Below are 13,298 nucleotides of genomic sequence, written 5' to 3'. Positions count from 1 at the left end.
ACAGACAATGTGATTTTCTGGATTTTTTTTTCTCAGTTTGTCTCCCATAGTTGAGGTCTACCTATGATGTAAATTACAGACGCCTCTCATCTTTTTAAGTGGTGGAACTTGCACTATTGCTGACTGACTAAATACTTTTTTGCCCCACTGTGTATATATATATACACCCGTATATACTCGAGTATAAGCCGACCCGAGTATAAGCCGACCCCCTAATTTTGCCACAAAAAACTGGGAAAACTTATTGACTCAAGTATAAGCCTAGGGTGGAAAATGGAGCAGCTACCGGTAAATGTCAAAAATAAAAATAGATACCAATAAAAGTAAAATTAATTGAGACATCAGTAGGTTAAGTGTTTTTGAATATCCATATTGAATCAGGAGCCCTATATAATGCTCCATACAGTTCAATATTGCCCCATAGAAGCTCCATATAAAGCTGTGCCCCATATACAATGCTCTGCACCGTTCATTCTTGCCCCATAGCTGTGCCATATAGTGCTCTGCACCATTCATTATTGCCCCATAGCTGTGCCATATAGTCCTCTGCACCGTTCATTATTGCCCCATAGCTGTGCCATATAGTGCTCTGCACCGTTCATTCTTGCCCCATAGCTGTGCCATATAGTGCTCTGCACCATTCATTATTGCCCCATAGCTGTGCCATATAGTGCTCTGCACCGTTCATTTTTGTCCCATAGCTGTGCCATATAGTGCTCTGCACCGTTCATTATTGTCCCATAGCTGTGCCATATAGTGCTCTGCACCATTCATTATTGCCCCATAGCTGTGCCATATAGTGCTCTGCACCGTTCATTATTGCCCCATAGCTGTGCCATATAGTGCTCTGCACCGTTCATTATTGTCCCATAGCTGTGCCATATAGTGCTCTGCACCGTTCATTATTGCCCCATTGATGTACCATAGAAAACTGTGCCATTGCTGCTGCTGCAATAAAAAAAAAAAAAACGCCATACTCACCTTTCTTGCTTGCAGCTCCCAGCGTCCGGTCCCGGCGTCTCTCCGCACTGACTGATCAGGCAGAGGGCGCCGCGCACACTATATGCATCATCGCACCCTCTGACCTGCACAGTCAGAGCGGAGAGACGCCGGGAAGATGGAGCGACGCCCGGCGTGTGGAACGCGGACAGGTGAATATGCGATACTTACCTGCTCCCGGCATCCCGCTCCTTCTCCCGGACAGCTGGTCTTCGGTGCCGCAGCCTCTTCCTCTATCAGTGGTCACAGTTACCGCTGATTAGAGAAATGAATATGCGGCTCCACCCCTATGGGAGTGGAGTCCATATTCATTTTTCTAATGAGCGGTCCCACGTGACCGCTGAAGAGGGGAAGAGCTGCAGCACCCCAAGACCGTGGGACGGCAGGGGGAGCGCCAGGATCATCGGGACTAGGTAAGTATGCCTCAGCGCCCTCTCCCCCTCACCCGCCGACCCTGCCACCCACCGTGACTCGAGTATAAGCCGAGAGGGGCACTTTCAGCCCAAAAATTTGGGCTGAAAATCTCGGCTTATACTCGAGTATATACGGTATATATATGTTTTTAATAATATTTGAGCCGATGGATCCATGATATGTCCATTTTGCAAGCCTGCGAGAAAGGAAAAAAAAAAAAAAAAAAAAAGTCGCCATACGGATGACACACGGATAAATTTATATATAAATATATATATCAGTGAGACACATACATATATATATTTATATTTCATACAGCGCTAGATAGCAGAAAAGCAGGTCATTCAATTGCCGGCTTTTGCCATCTCCTTCACAAACCCGACAGGATATGAGACATGGTTTACATACAGTAAACCATCTCATATCCCTTCTTTTATTACATATTCCTCTTCACTAATGTAACTCATAGATGAACTCATATGAACTTGAGCCTGGGAACTTTTCAGAATATTTTCCCCACGCTTGAGTTCATATGAGGACATCCAGCAGAGGGCGAATCACCGCGACTCGAGGTAACTACAGTACATTCCCCTGCATTCCATTCATTCACCAAGTTTTACAGCTAGGAGCACAGCTGCATTAGCAGAGCTCCTGGGTGTAAAATGATTTATCCCCTTCAGATAGATTTACAGCGTGGGACAAGACTGAACGACGGAAGGTATGGAATATTGTTGTTGGTTTTTTTTTAACTTTGTTTCAGGTGACAAGGGTCTTCAGGTGGATTAAGAGTATAATAAAATATTAAAACACCATGTGTCTTTATTTCATTAAAATACTTTGTAATAATGTGTGTGTTTTATTAACCATTTCGTACTATTGGATTAATAATGGATAGGTGTCATAATTTACGCCTCTCCATTATTAACCTGGCTTAATGTCAAAATAGCAAGGTGACAAACCCTTCATTACCCCATATTCCACCTCTACACAGGAGTGGGAAGAGAGTGGCCAAGTGCCAGAATAGGCGCATCTTCCAGATGTGCCTTTTCTGGGGTGGCTGGGGGCAGATGTTTTTAGCCGGGGGGGGGGGGTGGGGGGGAGGGAGGGGGCAATAACCGTGGACCCTCTCCAGGCTATTAATATCTGCCCTCAGTCACTGGCTTTCCCACTCTGGTGGAGAAAATTGCACGGGAGCCCATGCCAATTTTTTCCGGGATTTAACCCTTTAATTTAATAGCTAGAACGGCCAAATTTTACACAGAGACACTTGTTACATTAGTAAAGAGGAATATGTAATAAAAGAAGGGATATGAGATGGTTTACTGTATGTAAACCATGTCTCATATCCTGTCGGGTTTGTGAAGGAGATAGAATTACCGGCTTTTCTGCTATCTAGCGCTGAATTAAATATAAATATATACAGCCTGGCTAGTAGCTGTAAATCATTCAGCTGAGGTGAGAAAAACTAAATCTCCGAACACTAACAAATACTCGGAGACCACCAGAGCATGCTCGGGAAAACCGGAGCAACGAGTATACTCGCTCACAGGGGCGGATTATCAGAGGGTCAATATGGGCGGTAGCCCAGGGCCCAGTGGTCTGGGGGGGCCCTGGGCTACCGCACAGATTGACCCTCCGCTAATCGTCTGAATGCCCGCCGGCATTTGTGTGCCCCCGGATCCGGTGGGCAGAGAGAGGGGGCCCGCATTGGGCCCCTTCTCATCTGCTCACCGGGCCCTTTCCGGCGCTGCGGCGGTTACCTATTGACGTGCGGGTGCGCGCCCGCACGTCAATATTTAACAGCCGCCAGCCAATTGGAGGCTGGCAGCTGAAGTCGGCCGCAGCGCACACGTCGCCGGCGTCTGACGTCATTGTCAGTCGCCGGTGGCGAGTGTGGGCTGCTGAAGGGAGCTCGCCGCCTGGAGCGAGGACAGGTGAGGAGACTGTTTTTTTTTTTGTTTTGTTTCTTTTTTATCAGTTAACGGTGGACACACTGGGGGGCAATGCTGGAGAACACACTGGGGGCAATGCTGGAGGCAGTGGGGCAGATTGTTGGAGACAGTGGGGCAATGCTGGAGACAATGGGGCAATGCTGGAGACAGTGGGGCAATGCTGGAGACAGTGGGGCAATGCTGGAGACAGTGGGGCAGATTGCTGGAGGACACACTGGGGGCAATGCTGGAGACACTTGGGCAGATTGCTGGAGACACTGGGGCAGATTGCTGGAGACACTGGGGCAGATTGCTGGAGACACTGGGGGCAATGCTGGAGACACTGGGGCAGATTGCTGGAGACAGTGGGGCAATGCTGGAGACAGTGGGGCAGATTGCTGGAGGACACACTGGGGGCAATGCTGGAGACACTGGGGCAGATTGCTGGAGACACTGGGGCAGATTGCTGGAGACATTGGGGCAATGCTGGAGACAGTGGGGTAATGCTGGAGACAGTGGGGCAATGCTGGAGACAGTGGGGCAGATTGCTGGAGGACACACTGGGGGCAATGCTGGAGACACTGGGGCAGATTGCTGGAAACAGTGGGGCAATGCTGGAGACAGTGGGGCAGATTGCTGGAGGACACACTGGGGGCAATGCTGGAGACAGTGGGGCAACGCTGGAGACACTGGGGCAGATTGCTGGAGGACACACTGGGGGCAATGCTGGAGACACTGGGGCAGATTGCTGGAGACAGTGGGGCAGATTGCTGGAGACACTGGGGCAATGCTGGAGACACTGGGGCAATGCTGGAGACACTGGGGCAGATTGCTGGAGACACTGGGGGCAATGCTGGAGACACTGGGGCAGATTGCTGGAGACACTGGGGCAATGCTGGAGACACTGGGGCAGATTGCTGGAGGACACACTGGGGGCAATGCTGGAGACACTGGGGCAGATTGCTGGAGACACTGGGGCAGATTGCTGGAGACATTGGGGCAATGCTGGAGACAGTGGGGTAATGCTGGAGACAGTGGGGCAATGCTGGAGACAGTGGGGCAGATTGCTGGAGGACACACTGGGGGCAATGCTGGAGACACTGGGGCAGATTGCTGGAAACAGTGGGGCAATGCTGGAGACAGTGGGGCAGATTGCTGGAGGACACACTGGGGGCAATGCTGGAGACAGTGGGGCAACGCTGGAGACACTGGGGCAGATTGCTGGAGGACACACTGGGGGCAATGCTGGAGACACTGGGGCAGATTGCTGGAGACAGTGGGGCAGATTGCTGGAGACACTGGGGCAATGCTGGAGACACTGGGGCAATGCTGGAGACACTGGGGCAATGCTGGAGACACTGGGGCAGATTGCTGGAGACACTGGGGCAGAATGCTGGAGACACTGGGGCAGAATGCTGGAGGACACACTGGGGGCAATGCTGGAGACACTGGGGCAGATTGCTGGAGACACTGGGGCAGATTGCTGGAGGACACACTGGGGGCAATGCTGGAGACACTGGGGCAGATTTCTGGAGACACTGGGGCAGATTGCTGGAGACACTGGGGCAGATTGCTGGAGACACTGGGGCAGATTGCTGGAGACACTGGGGCAGATTGCTGGAGACACTGGGGCAGATTGCTGGAGACACTGGGGCAATGCTGGAGACACTGGGGCAGATTGCTGGACACACTGGTGGTAATATGCTGGACACACTGGGGGTAATATGCTGGACACACTGGGGGTAATATGCTGGACACACTGGGGGTAATATGCTGGACACACTGGGCGTAATATGCTGGACACACTGGGCGTAATATGCTGGACACACTGGGCGTAATATGCTGGACATACTGGGGCAGATTGCTGGACACACTGGGGGTAATATGCTGGACACACTGGGGGTAATATGCTGGACACACTGGGGGTAATATGCTGGACACACTGGGGGTAATATGCTGGACACACTGGGGGTAATATGCTGGACACACTGGGGGTAATATGCTGGACACACTGGGGGCAGGACTGGAGGCATGGGCAGAATGGAGACACAGGGTAGAATGAAAGACATGGGGCAGGATTGGATCATGGGGCAGGATGGATACGATGGAGACAGATGGGGCAGGATGGGGAGATCATATGGTGTAGAATGGATACTCATGAGTGCAGGATGGGAGAACATATCGCTGGAGCCAGGATTGAGACACACGGGGCCAGGATGGGGAATATTATTACCATAGGGGCTAATTAAGGGATATTATTACTGCAGTGATGTATTTATTTTATTTTTTGAGTATACTGTTTTAAATGGGGGGACGGTCCTGTTACTGTGCAGAGTGACACTATATCGCCTTTTTTTCTTCATGTGGTGTAATTTAGAAGTTGTGAAAAATTAAGTAATGTGTTCTGCAAGCGGAGCTCGAGATAACTGTTATTTCCTACAGAAACGAGTCGTGGCTGGAAGAAATGATGGCGGTCTGTGCTGGATGAAAGATGAAGGACTTCACCTAGAGACGTCACTGGTGAGTCAGTGTTACTTATACACTGACACTATACACTGTATACTATATACAGAGGTCCTGTGTACAATGTCACCAGTGATCACTGTATTACCTCTACACAGACACTGCATACTAAGTACAGATCTCCTGTGTATAATGGCACTTATGGTGAAAGTATTGTGTTTTTTTTTTTTTTTTTATTACTACTGATCAGTATTGTAGTATTCAGTCACTATGTGGTGGTAACAGGTGGTCTGGAAATGGTGTTGTGGTATTTGTCCCTTGTATGTGCTATTTGGTCACCAAGTGGTAATATGTGGTCTTGACATGGTGCGGTGGTATTTGTTCCTTGTATGTGATATTATTCGATCACTGTGGTTGTAATTTGTGGTCTGGTCATGGTGCGGTGGTATTTGTTCCTTGTATGTGATATTATTGGTCAAGATATACCTAAATTGTATTGCAGATTTTAACAAATATTTAATAGGTTACAGTAGAGTAGGGCCCGGCCATTTTTCTGGAATAATCTGGTTCGGGTATTTCATGACCCCCGTCACATGACCCCGTCACATGACCGTGGGGGCCCACAGTGTGTGAACAGCCCGGGGCCCTGGCTACCCTTAATCCACCCCTGCTCGCTCATCACTTATCAGTATCTGTAAGCCAAGATGAGGAGTGGAACAATCAGAGGAAAAGTATAATAGAAACACGTCACCACTTATGAATTTGTCACCACTCCTGGTTTTGGCTTACAGATGCTGAGGTAAAATACTGACCAAATACTTTGCATGTGTTAGCGCTGCAGTGTGCTGCCTTATTTATTTAACTATATACGAGTTGGCGACTCTGGGTTCAGCACCTGTTCACACTCAGTCTATGTTTGGATGTGCAGGTCAGGTTTTTGAAACGTATTCTCTAGCCTTCTGATCGTGCACTCCGCCTCCTAGCTTCAGGTGTTTTAATTACAGCAGGTCCAATACCCCTCCATAGAGAGAGAGAATTTTAGTCTAAGAAGAGGTTTCACATGTACCCATTCAGATGGAGACGTTTATTCTCAGCGAGGTAAGGCAAGCGTAGGACCTGGTGTAAGAGAGATGCCGTAAAGGGGCTACCAGGTACACATAAAATTGGCCATTTTTATGCGTTAAAAGCTCTGATTTTTCATGTTTCTAGTGCAGTAATGCAGTTCAAATTTCGTGTTTTCAAGTTTGTATGTTCTAGCGCTGCAGTGTGCTGCCTTATTTACTTAACTGACCAAATACTGAACATGTGACCGTGGACTTTTGCTTATTCCTCATTCTGACTAGACATGCGCGTCCTCACTTAATACAAGTGAATTGAGTGATTGCAGAGTTTTGTGTAAAACCTGGACAACCCCTTTAATACCTGCTGCTGTATAATAACGGATTGTACATGGATGATAAATGAGGGGGAAAAAAAAAAATTGTTTGAATTTTCTGGATGAAATTAAGGCAATTTTTTTATCTGTTTATGTGAACCCGGCCTGACTGCGCAGTGTACACATTGTTAACACTCGGCTATGCTATCCGGTGTGAGGCGTTGTCATGTGAAAACCAGCGAGCGGGCCTGAATGGTGACAGTCTGGATATTACACACAGCTTCATTTGATTCAGAAGCCAAATTCGGAGCGTTATTCAAGCAGAAATGTCAGAGGAGTTGACATGTTTTATCTTTTTCCACATGGAAAAAAAAACACCAAATCTACTACAGGCGTGCGTTCACATCTAAGCAAATAGGAAGTTTACTCAAAGAGAAGTTAAAGTATTTTATTTGGGGGGGCAGAAATTCTAAAACAGAATCTGCTCCAAAATCCAAGTCAAAAAGCTCCGTGTGAACATACCCCAATACATCAGCCCCAGCTAGGGGAAATCTACAGGAAGAAAACAAACTACTGTAAATGAAATAACAAAAAAAAAATACAACAACACAAGTACAACTGATCGCCCCACAACCCAAAACTACATTTCCCCTATGTAAAAAAATAACCGTCACAGTAAGAATATGTGCACACGCTACGTGTTTAGTGAAGAAATTTCTGCATCTCTCGGCAGATAAAATACAGCGGGAGACAGGATTGCTTTGGCCATGTTTTTTACTTGAGTTTTTGGTGCAGATTTGTCCTCACTCATTATTACGGGTCAAGTCTGCAGCAAAAACCGCTAAAAGTATTGACATGCTGCGGATATAAATCTGCACCAAATCTTCAGGTTTTGTGACAAATCTGCACTGAATAAAACGCAACATGTGCACAAGGGGCAAAAACTGAAACCTGCATCTTAGTGTCCGGTTGGGCCTAAGGCTATGTGCACACGTTGCGGATTAGGCTTAGGAATTTCTGGTGCAGATTCTGCCTCTCCTGGCAGAAAACGTACCTGAGGATTTGTCGCGTTTTTGTGCGGTTCCGCAGCGTTTTTTTTTTGTGCGTTTTTGCTGCGGTTTTCTTGCGGATTTGCTGCGTTTTTTACCCCTGCGGTTTTCTATAATGGAATGGCTACAAAAACGCTGCAGATTCACAAAAAAACAAGTGACATGCTACTTCTTTTAGGGTATGTGCACACGTTGCGGATTCTCTGCGGATCCGCAGTGTTTTTTGAGGTGCAGAAACGCTGCAGATCTGCAATTGATTTACAGTACAATGTAAATCAATGAGAAAAAAAAAAAAAAAGCTGTGCACACTTTGCGTTTCTGCAGCGGATTTTCCGCAAAGTGTGCACAGCATTTTTTTTTCTCATTGATTTACATTGTACTGTAAATCAATTGCAGATCTGCAGCGTTTCTGCAACGTGTGCACATAGCCTTACTGCAGGCGCTCCGCCAGGCATTATCCGGGTTACCTGCCCCGTCTCGGCCGTCATGTTTCGGGGATGTGGCTGGAAGGTGACCCCCCCCCAATCTCCATTGTAATCCGCCATAGGCGGGTGCCGTTGTCGTAGTGACGCAAGATGGCGGCTGGTAACTATCGCTGAATTGTGAACTAAAATGTTAGGATTTTTTTTTACTCTGGAAAAAAAGCAGCAAAAGGCAGGGCATGCTGAGAGTTGTAGTACCCCAAAGCTGGAGGAACAGTGAATTAATACACCATCATGCTACAAGGCAAATCGCACAGACACTTGTCAGCTGCATTGCTGAGCTCACCAGGCCTGAACCCATGAGACATAACTGCAACCATGAGGCTACAGCCACCACTCACCTGCTGGGGCGGCCTCTGGCCTCACAATCCGGGCTCCGACCCACTGTAGCCTCTACAATAGGGATAAACGCACAGAAGGGATAAGGATGGAGAAGCCCTGCATGCAGCGCGGGATTGTGGGGCTTGTAGTTCTTTGTTCACTAGCTCCTTCCACCACCGGTAGCTAACGAACTACATGCCCCAGCATGCCCTGCGCGCTCGATGCGGGGGTCAGTGATACAGCTGGGTGCATGGGCTGAGTGATGGCAGCAGTGTTCAGGCGGGAGAGCGCGGTAATGGACGCCAGTGTGAGGGGTCCCCGCTCCGGGAGGGATTGGGACCCGGCCTGCTCCTATTTGGGTTCTAGCAAGTGTTACGTACTCCGGCTTACCGTTACCAAAGTTGTGTTTGTGGCGTTGTCATGGCTGCGGGCGGCTACGGAACGCAGGGCTGGCGGGGGAGGAGCTTATACTGCAGCCACAGCTGCAGCCTCCAGGGGGCGCTGCCTGCACTGTTATGATTCTATAAAACCCACAGACTCAGTGACTGCTACAGATAGCAAATCCCTGTGCGACGCGTCCCCTCAGTGGTCACAGCAGCGCCCGCCGCCCACAGCTCAGCTAGTACTGGAAGGAAAGCGTCTCTCCCTAGCAACACCCATTGACCACTTACCTGTCAGAGGGGCGTTGGCCAGCATCAGACTGGGGGCCACCCTACAGCTAGATGCAAATACCTGTTATCCCCATGATAGTGGAGCATGGACTGTAAATCACTGGCGGCTCCTGCACATCTGCCGTGCCCCCATAACTGGGATGTATAATTATGGCAGTTTACGGTAAAGGGTTAGGCTAGGTTCACATTGCGTTAGGGCAATCCGTTTAGCGCATATGCTAACGGATTGCGCTAATGCAATGTCCCAAAAGGGATCGCGTTTGGCGATCCCGCTAGCTCAGATGCCCGGTCTGCGCTATCGAGGAGCGCTGCAAGCAGCGTCCGAGGTCCGTCCGAAACTAACGGGACATCACTAGCACATGCCAAAAATGGCATACGTTAGAGATCCGTTAGCACATTGCAGTCAATGGGTGCACTAACGGATCCATTACATAGCGTTAATTGCGACAATTGCGCCATGTATCGGAGTCCGTTAGCGGACACCCGCTAACGCAGTGTGAACCTAGCCTTATTTGGTTAAAACACGCAGATCCATGGGCTCCACAGGATAGGGGATAATGTATTGATCGTTTGGGTGGACCATTGTAAACCGCACCGATCCGAAGAATTGGGAAGTGTTATCCCTGCATGTTGTATAATTTGATCACTATGTGGTCTGGTCACGGTGTGGCGGTATTTGTTCCTTGTATGTTGTATTATTTAGTCACTATGAGGTGATAATATGTAGTCTGGTCACAGTGTGGCTGTATTTCTCCCTGTTATTCGGTATAATTCAGTCACTATGTGATGGTAATATGTGGTCTGGTCATGATAACGCTATATTTCTCCCCTTTATGCGGTATTATTCGATCACTATGTGGTGGTAATATGTGGTCTGGTCATGGTGTGGCGGTATTTCTCCCTTTTATTCGGTATTATTCAGTCACTATGTGATGGTAATATGTGGTCTGGTCATGATGTGGCTGTATTCCTCCCCTTTATGCGGTATTATTCGGTCACTATGTGGTGGTAATATGTGGTCTGGTCATGTGGTGGTATTTCTCCCTTGCTTTTTGTATTATTCGGTCGCTATGTGGTGATAATGTGTAGTCTGGTCATGGTGTAGCAATATTTCTCCCTTTTACAGTATGTGGTATTATTCTGTCACTATGTGGTGGTAATATGTAGTCTGGTCACGATGTAATGGTATTTCTCCCTTGCTTTTTGTATTTTTCGGTCACTATGTGGTGATAATATGTAGTCTGGTCACGGTGTGGCAATATTTCTCCTGGTTCCCTGCGTGCATGTAGCCGTGGCAACGCTGGGTACTCCGTTCCCATGCGGCCGGTCATGTGTTGCGGGGACCGGAACTCCGGGGCCTCCTGACTGCGCACGCGCCGGGTATACCTGGGCTGCAGCGTTGGAAATTCAAGACGCACACTATATAAACCCCCAGCCACATGTAACAAGCCACCCCCTGACGAAGGTTAAATACCGAAACGCGAGTCGGGTACACGCTGGCACATGAGAGAGCCCCCCAGGTATAGATGGTATCTTTTAAATTTTGGCTGTACAGCTGCACTTTTGAATATGCAAATTTAGGCGGACGCTATCACTGTGTGTTTGTGATAGCTGCCTGCAGTGGTGCACTTTATCTGATTTGGGCTAAGTGGTGGCACATTATCACTTTAATATTTATTTGCACCTTATTGCAGCAATTGTGGTTACACTATAGGGTTATATTAAGCCCTTCCCCTTCTTTTTTTACACATTAGTTTTTCACGGTTTAATTGTGCAATATATTAATGATATTTTTTCCTGTACACGATATACATGTGATTATTTTTAGTCAGGTGAATATTATTTCACCTTACTTACTATATTTGCACATTATATATATATATATATATATATTTTATTATTATTATTTTTTATTTTTTTTTTACACACATTTTGTATATAGGGATAATTTCAGAGTATCCCCCCTCCCTGTTTTTCTTCCTTGTTTTTGCAAATTATAGTGTTTGTTATACAGCCTGTTATTTATTTATTTATTTATATCCTGGTATTGTGGAGGCCATATTGCTCGTAAATATATACAGCCCTGTAATCCTGCTGCTGCGCGGATGTGGTTTTTTGTTTTTTAAAAAATATTCTCGTTTTGATTGTGTAATCATTGGCATTTCTTTTAATAAAGCCATATTTTTAATATCCCCTTGCCTTGTGTGTTTTTCTTCTTTTTGGTCCTTGTGGTTCTACTGTGGGAGTGCATCCCATTTTCTGCTTTCCTGTTCCCTGAGGTCGGGAAACGCCTCCACCTAAGACAGGTAAGAGAGGTCTCCCTAGGTGTCTGATTCCTCTCAACCCCTAACTCTTTCTGTTCTTTTGCATTTGGGCTCTAAGCGTTTTTCTGAATTAGCTTATATAGATTCTGGTGCGGCGGGAAACTTCATCCAGCTCAAGGCAGTTAGGAGACTACAGATTCCTGTCAGATCCCTGGAGACTCCTCGCAGATAGCTTCGGTCAACCTCCAACCCCTGCGGGAGTCCGTTACTCAGGTCACCGAAGAGCTGGAACTACAGATCGGAGTTCTGCACCGAGAGAGGATAGTCTTCTATGTGCTGCCCTTGTTGTCTCACACAATTCTTCTTAGACTTCCTTGGTTGAGAACCCACGAGCCTATTCTTGACTGGCGGTCTGGTGACATACTGCGTTGGGGACAGTCCTGCCAGAATAAGTGCTTGCTTCCCGTCCAGCCGAAGAATTCTTCTCGATCAACTTCGGTGTCTCCAGATTTACCATCTACCTATTGGGCTTTTGTGGACGTCTTTAGTAAGAGAGAGGTGGAGATCCTGCCTCCGCATCGTCTATATGATTGCCCGATCAATCTTATTCCAGGCTCCACTCCGCCCAGAGGCTGACTTTACCCGTTGACCCCTACCGAGACACAAGCTATGTCCGAATATGTCCGGGAGAATTTAGCCAAAGGCTTTATTCGCAAGTCCTCCTCTCCCGCAGGTACAGGTTTCTTCTTTGTCAAGAAGAAGGATGGGTCCCTCCGTCCCTGCATTGACTACCGGGGTCTCAACAATCTCACAATTAAAAACAAGTATCCGCTTCTTCTCATTCCAGAGCTGTTCGACCATCTCCGGGGAGCACGAATCTTCACTAAATTGGATCTTCGTGGGGCCTACAATCTTATCCGTATTCATCCCGGAGATGAGTGGAAGACCGCCTTCAACACTCGGGATGGCCACTATGAGTATTTGGTCATGCCCTTCGGTTTGTGCAACGCTCCCTCAGTGTTCCAGGAGTTTGTGAAGGATGTCTTCCGAGAACTACTCTATTCCTGTGTGGTGGTGTACTTAGATGATATTCTTGTATTTTCCCCGGATCTCTCTACCCACAGAAAAGACGTCCGTCAAGTCCTGTTATGTCTTAGAGAGAATCATCTTTATGCCAAGCTCGAGAAGTGCATCTTCGAACAGTCTTCTCTACCGTTCTTAGGTTATATCATCTCTGACTCTGGTCTGCGTATGGATCCTGGAAAAGTGTCCACCATGCTCAACTGGCCACGTCCCCAGGGGGTTAAGGCGATCCAACGCTTCCTTGGT

The 13,298-nt window shown here is 47.7% G+C and overlaps 1 protein-coding gene across 1 annotated transcript in view; it reads right to left on the bottom strand.

The window, feature by feature from the left end:
- Positions 1–9,451, bottom strand: part of KATNAL1 (katanin catalytic subunit A1 like 1) — a 221,868-nt gene extending 212,417 nt beyond the window's left edge. The window contains exon 1 of the mRNA XM_069759015.1: positions 9,055–9,451. The gene's annotated coding sequence lies outside the window, so the exon portion shown is untranslated. The remainder of the gene's footprint in view (positions 1–9,054) is intronic.
- Between the last annotated feature and the right edge of the window lie 3,847 nt (positions 9,452–13,298).

This window comes from Ranitomeya imitator, chromosome 3 (assembly GCF_032444005.1).
Source record: "Ranitomeya imitator isolate aRanImi1 chromosome 3, aRanImi1.pri, whole genome shotgun sequence".
Classification (NCBI taxonomy): Eukaryota; Metazoa; Chordata; class Amphibia; order Anura; family Dendrobatidae; genus Ranitomeya; species Ranitomeya imitator.
Note: the sequence above shows the minus strand (reverse complement) of the source record. Positions and strands in the feature narration are given on the sequence as shown.